This window comes from Drosophila albomicans, chromosome 3 (genome assembly GCF_009650485.2).
Source record: "Drosophila albomicans strain 15112-1751.03 chromosome 3, ASM965048v2, whole genome shotgun sequence".
Classification (NCBI taxonomy): Eukaryota; Metazoa; Arthropoda; class Insecta; order Diptera; family Drosophilidae; genus Drosophila; species Drosophila albomicans.
Genome location: NC_047629.2, coordinates 420150 through 434204, shown reverse-complemented (window position 1 = coordinate 434204; position 14055 = coordinate 420150). Strand labels below are relative to the sequence as shown.

Genomic DNA, 14055 nt, shown 5'->3' with positions numbered 1-14055 from the left:
TTGGGAGGGGGATTCTTGGGTGCAGATGCGGGCGCCCTTTTGCACAATGCTCCCGCTAATGAGCGCGTGACAACAGCGCCATCTAGCGTTCAGTGTTCACCGTTCGGCATTGCATTCATAATTTACTGTCGCCTTTAAGTGGCAATTTCTTATTTTAATTATACAAAAATGCTCAGTGACTAACAAGCATAGCTCAGTTGAACTACCGCTTAGGGAAAGTCATCATCAAGGGAACTCGCTCTGTCTCTTTCTATTATTCTACATCACTCTCTAGCCTGTAGTATTCGGTCTGCAGTCTCAAGTGTATAACTGGTGACATTGTCGGTGCATTAATTATGCAAAGTGCGTGTGTTATGCGCCACATGTGAAACTCGCTTTTGGACTGAGTTTGGAATTTTGGCATCTGCCTGCGAGCATAGCAGGTGAACCACGCCCAATTGCCCCCTAAGTGGCATATTAACATGCCGACAAATGTGGTCGTTAAATTCCAGTATCTTGTCAAAGGATTAAGGGCTGTAAATAATAATTCTCATTGCACTAGAAAATTGAATTCATTTCAAACATTTTTTTGTACTAATATGTTAGATAGTTAAAATTTCGAAAAAGTAATTTAATGCTCTCGTTTATTTTGTTTTAAACTCATTGCAGCCAATATACCACACATTTATCACATTCATAACTAGCCCCATGCAACTAGGCATCTGTAAGAGGCATATCCGGGTTACAAATGTTGTTGCGCAGCTACAAATCGCAGCTTTGCAACCCTGCACTGACATCTACCCTCGACTCATAAATTTCCATCATAAACATACACAAACACAAGCACACAAATACATTAGCACGCCTCTAGGAATACCGGGAATACTCAACCTACAACCCCATTTCTCTGCCCCTTCCCCAACCTATGAACAACTACTGAAACACGTTAAATGTTGAGCGCCAAATGGGTTTTATGGCGCCTTCTGCCAACATCTTCACCCTCTGTCAGGCAATTCCTCTGCTCCCCCTGCACATGCAAATTGCAAACACGTCGCCGGCCTGAAGACCTCCCTCGTCTCGATTGAAGTTGCCATCGGATTTGGATTATGAGTTTCGGTTTTTTTTCTGCTTGCGATGTGGAAGGGATGAAGAGACTTTTTGTGGGCGCCATACTTAAAGTGAAGTTGTTGGCGCAAATTGCATTTTTATGAGTTTTGATTTCGATTTTCCAATCCAAGCAACAAGAAGAGACGATCAATAAACACACGTAGTCAGAGTGCCCATAAACCAAATAAGGGAACACGATAAATGTGATCAACTCTAAGATATGCGGTATTAATATTATACCAATTAACAAAAAATGAATACCAAACAAACTACTGAACTATTTGCATTGCACTATTAGCGAGTTATTTGTAAGACAAGTCAGATTCGCAGACAAATTAAGAATATGCGAATATATATTATATAACTCTAAGTCAGAGGTGCCAATTTCCTGCGTTTTATACATTCCGGGTATAAAAGGGTGCCTGGTTCACGGCTCTGGTCCTGGCTCTGAGTATGGCTGTAACTCTGACTTTGATTTGGGTTTTGGCCCTGGAGAGGCTAAAAAGTAATTTAGGATTTGCTGTGGTGGCTTTGAACAAAATTTGCTCATTTTGTTGCGCTGTTGCAGGTCGTAAATTTGTTAGGTTGCTTGCAACAACAATCGAAACACGAGCAAAAAATGGGGCAATGGTGGAATTTTTGCATTCGTATCGACGTATTTGGTTGTTAAGTGGATGTCCATAAATCAATGCAAAATACAAACAAGAAGAAATCAACTAAATAACAACAAATTGCAAGCAGCATGTAAATGAAGCAAGAGGCGGAGGATGGAAAACAGAGGGAGGCCATTTTCCTTCAGTGTTTTTCTCAAGAGCGTCAAGAGTAAATGTCAATGCGATGCGCACTTGCAGCAAATAAGCGACTTCCTGTTCCAATAAGAAAAGCAGCAACGCACAATAGCAACAACAACAACAATAGTGACAACAACAAAGCGTTCATTGATAAATTGTCAAACAGTAGTTGTTGCTTCGGCTGTTGCAATTGTTTGCCGGAGCTGAAGCTGCCAGAGAGACCGACAGACAGTCAGACAGGGAGACAGACAGACAGAGGCGGTCAGCAGGTAAACATAAACAGACACAGTGCCAGCTAAAAGTAAATAGCCAGCCAGCTATTCAGCCAGTTTGCCAAGCTACTTGCAATTGGGTCGCTGGTCGATTGGCGGCCATCTGTTGCAGTTGCATTCGCAGTTGGTATTGCTGCAGTTGTTTGTTTCAGTTGCTGTTGCTGTTGTAGTTGCAGCTCGTAATCTCATTCTTTTGCAGCAATTAGAGTCGCTGTTTCATTTGCCGTCTCGCACTGCAGTCACTTGGCTCTGTCTTGTGGCAGCCTTTACATTTATGGTCTCATTAGCGTCAGCTTTTTATTTTCCTTTTTCGTGTTTTTTTTTTATTTTTTATTTTCAGTATCCAAATTTTAGCTTTGTCTTACAGTTTTACATGCACTGAGCATACGTTAAATAACCGGTAAACTGTATATATGCCAACTTTTGTTTGGTTTACGAGCATTTTATGGCCACAAAACTCCCACATCAGAAGGTATCAAGTGACACGACATAGCCAAATGACTTGACACAGACGGCAAAATGATAACAGTGACACCAGACAGGATGTCATCGCACAGTGGGACAAGAGCCAAAAAATGAAAATCAAATAAAAAAGCTGCAGATGGTTTGGAAGACACTCGCTACCAATTTTTAATAAGAGCCAAACAGTGCGGTATTTTTAAGCAAATATACTGAAAATATACTGAAAAATACTAATATATACCAATATATATATTTCGTAGAACAAACTTAGCCGGCGCGACACCATAATATTACCTAGTTAATATTTTATATATAAATACTCAAATATACCAAAAACTATATTTCGTAAGACAAACTTGATCTGAGTGCAACAATATAAAACGCTGTCAAAAAAAGAGTAGAATATTTAAAAACTTATATCTGCAATGTATTTAACACAATCGTAAATAATGAAATCCAGTCTTACAGAACAATTGTGATATATGTACATATATTCTTTGAATTTCTTCAACTCTTTTAAAATATTTAAAACACCTGGCAAACTGAAAGTTTCATATGTGATACAATTTCCGGTTTAGTAATTTCATTAGCGGCCTTTAAGTTGAACTCTCTTGCACATATTTGTTCAACAAATAGATCCAAGTTTATTGTGTGAGCGAAAAGTTTTGTTTGAAGTGCAAATAAATTAAAATAAATTGGTTAGTTAAGCTAAACAGCTGGTTTATGCTGCACAAGGTCAATTAAAACTTGGCGGAAAAATAAAATGAGTAAGTGAGAAAATAAAAAGAAGAAGAGGGCAACCACAAAAAGTGTTGAATATTCATAATAGATAAATACAAAGAAAAAGATGAACGAACTGGCTTTTATCTAATTATATAGTAGACTATAGTAGACTCTTGACTCCACTCACTGATTATCATAATTCTTTATGCTTCTATACAAATGCCTTTTGATGGCCAACTGTCATTGCGCTGCAATGCATTGAGGCAGCAGTATAATAAAAAAGAAGAGAGCCCGGAGCGCATTTAACGCTTCACTCTGGAACATTTTGCGTCTCGTCTCAAGTTGCAGCCCAACTCAAGAAGCTTCAACATCAATTTATGTAATCCGAACAATACACAGAAATGCGAACTGAGAACTGAGAACAGAGATCGCTTCGAGCTTCGGGCATGCCATGGCACATCATCTTATAAATTTTGCTTGTTGGCGAAGATGCCTGTGGTTAACCGCAAAGCCATGACAGCAACAGCGGAAAGGAGGTAGGCAGGCATCTCTGAGGCACTTTGAATTAGAGTAAGCTCTGTGGCAAACAATGCGCAGGCGCAGCCAAAGCCAAAGTCAAAGCAAAAGAAGCCTTCACGACTGTCCGAGATGCCGCCCCAGACTCGGTTGCAGCATCAGCCTCGGTCTCAGTCCCAGACTCTGTCTCCATCGTCTAACCTCCAGGTTGAAGTTGTAGTTGCCATCAAAACTGGTTTTTGTGGTTCGGGTCGGGTTCGGTTTCGGCGCTTTGAGTTTAATTGAGTTCTGTTCTGTTCTCTTCTCTGTTTGCTTTGGCGCATTCTTAACCAGCGTTTGGCAATTTTGCGCCGTTGAACTTGGGTTCGGTTTCGGTTTTGGTTTTGGGATTGCGATTTCGATTTGTGATTGGGGGAGTGGGCTTGACTGACTTGTTCGGTTGACACTCGCAGGGCTTAAAGGCTAATTTATGCGTGCATTGGCCTGGCCATTTATTTCAGGTTGATTGCATTTTTTGGCCACTGAACAACTGTAACTGCGACTGCAACTGCAACTTGATGACTGCTGCTGTGAGTGCAACTTTTGCATCTTTCGCTGATGTGCGCAGCTCTGGAGGTCAATGACGCGTTTGCCGCCTGTAGGAGACAAGACACGAGACACAAGACGCCGAGATGCAGTCGCTTCAAAGTCAACGCCATCAGCAACACACAGCACAATGCAACAGCAAGAACAACACAAACAACTTTGGCAACAACTTTACAAGCAAAGCAGCCGCTTTCCGCTTTCCTCTTTGTAACTTTTGTTGCAAGGATGGGAGCTCTGGCTCGCTCCTTGTTGTCTAAGGGGCAGTGGCTGTCTTAGGGCTTGTTTCTTTCTCTCCCTCTCTTGAGTTGCTTATCATAAAAAACTAGTTTCGTTTGGCTGCATTTTGTGTTGTGCCATTGCTGTTGCACCTATTTTGCGCTCTTGTTGCATGTTCGCTGTCATGCCACCTACAGCCACCGCTGTGGCAAAAAGAATCTGCCCAGAGTAGAATACATGGTGCTGCATCTTCTGATTGCCAGCGATGCGAAGAAAGTGTTGCAAGACGACGCTTTGCCTAGTGAATTGGAGGCCGCTTTTGCAGAGGCGCTGACTAAACATTTATCAGAGGCAAGAGCATTGAACTCCCTCTTGCCACATCCACAACATACACACACACGCAGAGAGAGAGACTGCCATCACATATGTGTATGCAATTTATTTGCCCCCAGAGCTGTGGGCGTGCCCAGACGCCCCGACGCCCTGACGCCCATTTGCCATTCATATTTTTACACTCGACTGCATTCAGACAAACATCTAGCAGGGCCAAGCGAGTCCCTCTGTTTGTTCGTCTATCTCTCGCCCATTCTGCACTGCCTGCTCCCCCTCTGCTCTGCTCTCCTCCCCACGGATGGGGCGAAAGGACATTGACAGCAGCCGTCGAAAGGTAAACTAAAAGTGCAGCAAGTAGTTGCTGCTGCACCAAAGGATGTGGACACGGACAAACATGACACGAGCCACGCGCTGCTAAATGCAATTGCAGGTGACAGGCGCGTTGGCAATAAAACGGCGACAGGCAATGGAGAAGAGAATGCCAAAATGTTTTTGCAAATGGATGTCACCGAGAACCCGTTCTCTATGTCCACGCGACACAATAGAGAAAGGTAGACAGAAGAGAAAGAGAGAGAGAGAGAGAGGGAAAGAATTCTCTTGATGGCCAGACCTTTCAGCGATTAACTGACATTTCAACAATTCACTTGCTGCCATGCTTAAAAGTTCAGAGCGAGCAGTGAGTAATAGCTTAACCAGCAGATAAGCCTTTAATCTTTGGTTTATTTCCGCTTTGCCACTCTGGTCGATATATAGTTCTTCTTATTGCCCAACGCTGAAGAAATTGTTTTAAGACATTTAATGCAAAAATAGTCATTAAATAAAAGAGATAATCTTATTGCTCGACTTTACAATTTCAGTAGATTGTTATAACATTTGCACAGTTTATTGCACAAACTATACATGAGCAATTTATGAGGCTACATGGAATTGTCTTATTTATTAGTGTGTGAGTAAATCAATTTGTTATTTGACTTGTTCATGACAATCAGAATAAATCAATTCAGTCTTTATCTTGATATTACAGCTGTCGATCTGTTTGTTCATTAGTTTTTTATACCCGCTACCCGTAGGGTTTCAACAAGAATTCAAAGGCTGCTCTGGCCTAAAATGTTGACAATTTGGTATATTTTCTATCGATGGTATATGTATCTTCAATTTACCAAACATACATTTTTCTATATTGTAGTAATCTTTCGATATATTTATTTGGTATATTTTATCGATAATACCGCTTTCATATTTGCTTTTATTGAAAATATGTAAGTGAAGTGTATCTTATAGTCCAACACATTCAACTGTAACATTCCCATATTCCAAATATGTAAATATTTAGTTAACATATGGACTAATATTGGAGATACTTTAGTAGGCGTCTCTGGACTTGAGCCAGGTTATAGAGATTCACGATATTAATTTGACACATCTATTATTATATTCTTTTACACATTATAATCGTAACTACAATAAATATTATACTAATATATATTTAAGTTCCGATTAAGTTTTCTTATTCAATATGCTTGGTAAGCCAAATAAATGTATTGGCTATAATTTAAAAAAATATTTTATTTCAATTTAAGTGGATTCCATCTGGTTCGGTGTTTAATTCACGCATTTTGGTAGTCCATAAAGCTGTTTTCCAAAGGTTAAACTAATGCAGCTCTGCTAAGCAAATGTCTAGCTGCTTTCTCACATTACTCAAACCAGCAAAAAAAATCAATATTTACACAGACACAGAGGGAATGCCGCTACAACAACAACAACAGCAGCAACAGCAACACGAGTAAACAAAAACAAACATAAACATAGGCTGAAGCAGACATTAAAACAAAAACACACTCACACAAAAACACACACACACATATACATACATGCATCTAACGGTTATGATTGTTGACTGCGCCACGCAGCTCCCCTTCTGTCCCTTTCACACAGCAAGCGTTTGTACCTGACTGAGGTTGAAGGGAATGGCAATGGGAATTTGAACTGGAACTGGAACTGGAACCGGGATTGGGAAGTATGCGCCGGAAAGTACGTAACAAATTTGGGTAGACCTGTCTAGGCATGCAGCAACAACAACTAAAACAACAAGAGTAGACGACAAATGCTGTTCCTGCTTGGCCAAAGCCAGAAGAGACTGACTCTAACTTCAGGGGAGTGGCGAAAGGATTTTATGCGGATTCCAAGATGTGCGTTGTCGTCTATGTTGTTGCTGTTGTTGTTGTTGTTGTCGCGGGGTTAAAGTACCGTTGAAATGCTTTCAGCATTCCGCATTCTTATTCATAACAGAAAGAAAGAGCGAGACAGAGAGTGACGAGGGTGCAACGAAGGAGTGGGCAGAAGTGCATTATGAGCAAAACACACAGAAAATAAATAAAAAGGCGTAAAGATGTGAAACGTAGAAGAAAGACAGAAAGCAAAACATTCCCCCCAGCTGCAGCACTTTCAGGGGTGGCACAAACCTGGGGGTTGGGGTTGGGATTTGGGCATGGCCAAGGGAATCGGGGATTGGGGTTAGCTGCCATTGCGTGTCCACAACGCTTGCAATGGTATGTGGCGAGAGGGAGTGGAAGCGGGAGAAAGAGGATTGCAAATGGAAATACCTTTGTGCTGTGCGATGTCCAATGAAAGGCCATTTGCACTCTGGCTTTGGCATGGCTCGTTTCTATGTCAAAGTCATTGGCCACTGGTCAATGTGGAACATGAACGAAACGACACACACGAAGCAGTGGAGAACAATGCCAAATGGCAACTGGCTCAAAGTCAAGGCACGCTCAGCGTGTCCAAAGCAATGATGGCAATGCGATCGTCGCGATCAAAGAAAGAATTGCTCATGACTCGAGAGAGTCGAGTCGAGCTAATCGATTTGATGCCAAACGTGCGACTAAGCACAGCTCAACAACGATCTGCAATCGATCGCACTTGGTTCTGGCCACTTGGCTTTCTAACGTTCTCTTCGCTATTTGCTATTTATGTCAACCGTTGGCCACTACTTCGACTTGTGCAGTTCGTCCCCTTTTAATTGCGCCATCAACCACCTTGTTGTTGTCAACACAATGATTGCTTGCGTAAACTTTTCTAATTCTCCGCTATGCACAAGTGAGCATTAGACATTAAATTAATTATGGGCAACCGTGAAAAACCCATTTGACTACGCCTAAAGACAACCCCAACCCCAACCCCAACCCCAAGTCTAAATGGGGCAGTGGCAGAAACAGCTCTGCCACCCTCTAATAACTAGCCACCCCCTTGGCATAAACTGGCTGAGCAGAAAATTAAACATTTCTTTTTTGTTTCTATAATAAAATCTGTTGAGATAAAACTCAAGACACGCGAGAAAAGTTGAAATGAAAAACCTGCGGGAATGCGCTCAATAAGACAGCCAGTCACGAAAACTTGAGAAAATCTTTGCTTAAAGTGCGAGGAAATAGAGAAAAGTTTATTTTGCTGCTGAGTTCTCGAAATGCAGCAGTATAAAAATATTTATAGTTCAATGTTTTTGTTTATGCCAAGCCAATGTTTTTAAAGCAATGCTATATGAATTAAATAAAAATAAAATATGATAAAAGAGTTGATTGACTTAATTAATGAATCAGATAAGATGCAAAATGGTCCATTAAAACTTCTTTGAATACAAAATTAATTTCCGCTTTAAAATAATTATTTAATCTAAATATGGATTGAATACTAAAAGGTCAATTCTTGTGATATTATTTGTAATCAAACGAACTACAAAAATATTATAAAATTTAGCTTAAATAGCCCAAAGAATTTATATCCATGCCAAAGCATGTATGTCCTGAATTTAATATCCAAGTTTTCACAGCAACTAAACTCACAAACTGTGCAGGGATTCACTCTGATTAGCTGAAACCACAAAACCGCATTCCCATTGATGTGCCTAACTTGCATTTCAAAAATTCGCGACAAACACCCTGAACTAAAAAGTTCGCTGGCCGCTGGCTGCCTTTCGCCTTGTGGTCAAAACGTTACCCATGTTGTTGTTGTGGATGTTGAGTTGCTTTAAACAAACGAAACTTCCGTCTGGTTGCACTTCAACACGTAGCAGGCAGTGACCCAAATTGGCAACTCGCTGCGACTCATAAAAAAGCGCCACAGGAAACTATGCGCTAGCTGGCAGCAATGAGATGAACCAGCAGCCAGCAACCAGCAACCAGGTCAGCCAACTGGCCAGCTGGCGGCCAGTGAACAAGCAACAAGCAAGAGGCAAGAGGCAATGGGCAACTTGCAACTTACAACTTACAACTGCAAACTAGCAGCAAGAAAAGTACTCGTAAATGCAATTACATGTCACCAAGGCAGCAATTAAGTGGTTCAAATTGCAATCGGTGACAAATCAAACCGAATAGCGAATACCGACAACAGACGACAGTCAACAGTCGACAATCGAGAGATGCCTCTGGCCCTTAAGTCGGTTCCCCCCATTGAGACGACGACGACCTCCCTCGAGGTGTCGAGTGGCAACCAGTTTAAGCGACACATACTTAACACACTCGTCCATCAACTTGGCCATCGACGACGACTATCGTTTATTATGAAATTATAGACGACTTCGCATTGCGGACAGTTACAACAAGACAAACAAAAAACAGAGCAGTGGGGGTAAATAAAAAATTAAAAGATTGCGTATACGTCGCGTGTGTCCCATTGCAAGGCAATTACCCGACTGCCAACGACTTGTTAAAATGCCTGGCAAATGGAAATGGAAGTAAATTCGATTCATTTCGATTCGTTGCGGAATTGTAAACAATGCGAATGTATTGACAGCAATTCTGCAATTGCAGGTGTGAAAATTTGCAGGGCGAACACAAATAAATGGAATCAATATGGCAACAAAAAATACCCCAATGCACAGAGATACGTTGCGGCACACATGGGACCAGCAAAAGCTTCAACTGATACAAGCCAGTTGTGTGGCTACAGTTCATTTTTCTGTATTTTTCTGTACTCTTGTATTTCTTTTGATTTTAACAAAACTTTAAAAAAATTCAAAGCCAGCAGCGGGTTAAGGTGGCTTAAGTAAATTGCTGATATTGCTGCCAGCTGCCACTGTTCCAGAGTCAGTAAAATTCGATAAGGTAGAGCAAGATTTGGTGTGGGAGGCGAATGTCCCCATTTACGCAGTCGCGACTCGAGTCGGGAGTCGCCACAATTTGAATCTTTCAGACGAGCGCCACTTGGCCTGAGAAATGGAAAAAGATGAAAAAAAAACGAGAAGAAAAAAAAGAACAACTTAAAATTCGCGTAGCGCAATGTTGCACAGAACTTAACGGTAAATGTAAAAAGGGTGGCCGCAAAAGGTAAAAGCAACTTTGGATTCGAAATTTATGCGCGCTTCGCAGCAGCAGCAGCAGCAACGGCCAAAGCAGCGCCATCCTCTCTAGCAGCTGGCCATGGCAAAGTTTTTTCCAGCTATTCTCGATGTTGTTGTTGCTGCTGCTGTTGGTCAATGCAGTTAGAAAACTGACCGCAGCCATATTTGACAAGAGCAACGCCAACGGAACGTGCTCAACTTGCTCGGAATCAGCTTGTCCGCCCCGTTGCTCTCGCTCTTCTCTTCTCTTTTCTTCTATTCTCTTTTATTCTCTTCTCTGCTCTGGCATGGCCAATCTCAATCCCGTTGCCGTTCCACTGAATCAGCATTAAATCAATCGCCAGCGAGGCGCAATTCCAAGAACTTTTGCGACCATCAATTGATGCACTCTAAACGGGAGTAGAAAATGGCAAATGGGGAAATTTTGTGGTGGGTCTGTTGCTCCTGCTGCTGCTCCCTCTGCATTCTGCCCTCCAACTAAGTGTAGCTACAACGGGAACTGCTAAATCGCAAAGCCAGTCCGCAAATAATCGCATAAATTCGCCATAAACTTTACCCAGGTGACAAACTATGCTTGGCAAATATTTCCGAAACTAAAAATAGAGCTTAACTCGACAATTCTAGCTCCATGAAAACTTTATGCTCGTCGAGTGAATAAGATTTGTTTAAAAAGCTTATTCGACATATATTCTTCAAAAATGTTTCATACGCTTGCTAAAATGCAGATGAAAATATGCATGAGTTTAAAATATTTCCTTTATAAAAAACTCTTTTCCACATTTTCTGCAATACACAACAAATTAATTAAAGCAGGAAAAAGATTTTAATATTAGAATCTTATGCATGAAAATATTCTTAGTTATAAAATCGTTTCCAAATTTGTTAAAATACGCAAATGCACATAACATGAAAGCTTTCCATTACCTATACTTATATCAGAGTGTGAGGAATTAATTAGTTTGATGTCGAACAGATATTTATACCCGTTACCCATAGGGTAGAAGGGTATTATAAATTTGTATGTAATAGGCAGAAGGTCAGCGCCAACAGCCGAGTCGAAATAACCACGTCCGTCTGCCCTTCCGAATCAAAAACAAAATTTCAAAGACTATAGCATTTAGAGTTATAATTAGTAATTAGGTCTTAGTTGCTTTGCCTCTGTAGTATATTTTCAATGCAAAATTATACCAATATACCTTTGGTATATTTTTGTATTTATTTTAAGAATAATACCGCACTGTTTTGCTTTCACTAAAAAATAGTAACAGATATCTCACTGTCGAGCACAATTGATTGTAGCTTGCACTGTATACGAAATACCAAAAATTTAAAGCAATATAAATTCTGATGCTCATCATATCTGATTATCGAAACCTAATAGACAATTTGGGTTTTGTGTGTTTATGAATACAAGCATAATATAAACAGGAATCAAATTAAATAAAACGATAAGCATATTAGAATAAATAATTTTTAATCACATTATTGTTATTTAGCTTTTAGTTAGTAATTTAAATTTATGAAATTAATTTTCAATATTTTGGTCACACTTATTAAGAAAATACCTATTATGCAATTTTGTTAATGTCATGAAATTCTTATTATTTTTGTAGTCTAGAAACTTGCATTAACAGAACTCAAGCTTGATTAAGCACTACTTCATGGCACACTCTGCTTAAAGTTGGGAGTTGGGTAAGTGGCTCAGTTATCAGCTGGCCATCGATGGGGCACAGCTGGCTTGGGGCCAGTGTTAAGGCGCACACACAGTAAGAAAAGCCGAAATAAGAAAAAGAAAATGAAAAAAAAACGCAAACATATGCAGCAAAAACAATAACAAGCAATTGCAATTGGCAGGCAATGCACGAAATATCACAGCTCGTAAATCGACAGATCAGCTCCCCAGAGACCTGAGCAGCAACAAAAGCAACAACAACAACAACAACAAAGACGGCAACACTTGCAAGCCGCCTGCGAGTGTCGAAAATGTCCTCGCCCCGTTGGCTTTTCGGGCGTCGGCTGGCGCGCAAATTATGCCACCAAGTGGCAAGAAACAAGAGGCAGGCGGCACACAAATGAAATGAGCACCAAATCTTTGGATTGTCTTTTCTCCGACTTTTTTTTCTAAAGTTTTTCATGCATTGCCAAATTACTTGGCGGGCTTCAGCTACAGCTTCAGATGCAATTGCTGTTGCAGTTGCAGTTGCAATGTTGCACGTGCGCCTACTGCCTGCTGTCTGCCACGAAACGGGTTTGTTTTTTCTTTGGTTTGTGTTGCTTTCGGGCTTTCGGTGCGCACTTTAATTTGCCAAATGGCAGCAGCGGCAAAGATAACTGAGGCCGACTCGGCCAACGGAGATGCAGATGGAGAGACAAAGGCGGGAACGGAGGCTACAAGCGAGACTAAAACCAAGACTGTGTGCTGAAGGACATTCGGTGTCTGAGCAAATGAGCTAGAAAAATTACGAAAATGCAGCCGCAACAAAGTAGCCAAACGCAGCAGCAACAACTACAACAGCAACAACCACAACCACGAAAAAAATCAACAAAAATGTATACACAAATTGTGAACATACTTCGGCTCGCAGGCGAAAAAGGTAAGCAAAAATGCCACGAGACACTCGCAAAGGGGATAAGGAAAGATCTGCCGTCAGTAAGAAGCACACAAAATACCCTACTAATTATGGTATAAAAAGGGCGAGAGGGATATATAGGGAGAGTTAAATACTGACTTTCTACATAGAAAATATAACATGATAATGTTTTTCCTAAAAATGTTAACACTAAATAGTTTACCAAGTTCCTCATCAAATCCCAATAGGAATTCTGATGAAGCTAAAAAAATATAATATAATAATTCTTAATTTTTTTTATAGATTGCTCTAATTACAATGCTACTAAAATGTGATTTATAAAATCAATTTCAAATATATACTTATTTAATCTAAATTCTAAAATAATTCTTGTTTGAAGAAATTTTAAATCTTCTCTCTACAAGATTATGAAATATATTTTGTAATTCAATATATATGTATATTTTAAATATATTTTAAATTGAAATTAAAAAATTATATTTTAGTGGCATTGTATTTAGTAGCAAAAATCTTTAAAAGGTGAGTTAATAATTACTAATGTGATTTGATTAGGAACTTGCAAAACTATCTGGTACTCTGAATCTTAAAATTACTTTTAAAATTATTTCAAAAATAATCTTAGCTTTGTAAAGCAAAAGGTTTTTTTCTGAAAAAAAATCTGTTTCTTGAATTTTTGTTTGAGTTTTATGACACGTTTGCTATTTAATTTTAAATTTTAACAGAATAACCAAATATATTGTACTATATATTGTACTTTGTACATGCAACACATATAGTAAATACATACGTATGTTGCAACAAAATGAGCATGCCAACTGTTAGGGTATGCAAAGACGCTAAAACGAAAGGCAGCTCTGAAAATTGTAGCTAAGTATCTTTGGCTTGTTTGGCTGCCGGCAGAAAGTTGTTGTGGCGCATTGCATTTTATTGTTGTTGTTGCAGTTGTTGATGTTGTTGTTGTTCTCGTTGCTCGATGCGCTTGTGCTAAAGTCAATTTTACAAGCAATGAACTAGAGAGATATCGCTGCTATTTCATCCTCCGCATCCAACTCTCCCGATCTCAGCTGCTGCATCCATTGCCAGCGGGCTTCGCTGGCGTCAAAGTTTTCTACAAGGGACGGGCCACGCCCACAAAATTGCTAGCA

At 40.1% G+C, this 14055-nt stretch overlaps 1 protein-coding gene across 10 annotated transcripts in view; it reads right to left on the bottom strand.

Moving 5' to 3' along the window:
• The window catches only part of LOC117572799 (SH3 and multiple ankyrin repeat domains protein 1), a 77849-nt gene that overhangs the window by 11628 nt on the left and 52166 nt on the right, over nucleotides 1-14055 (bottom strand). The gene's annotated exons all lie outside the window — the stretch shown is intronic.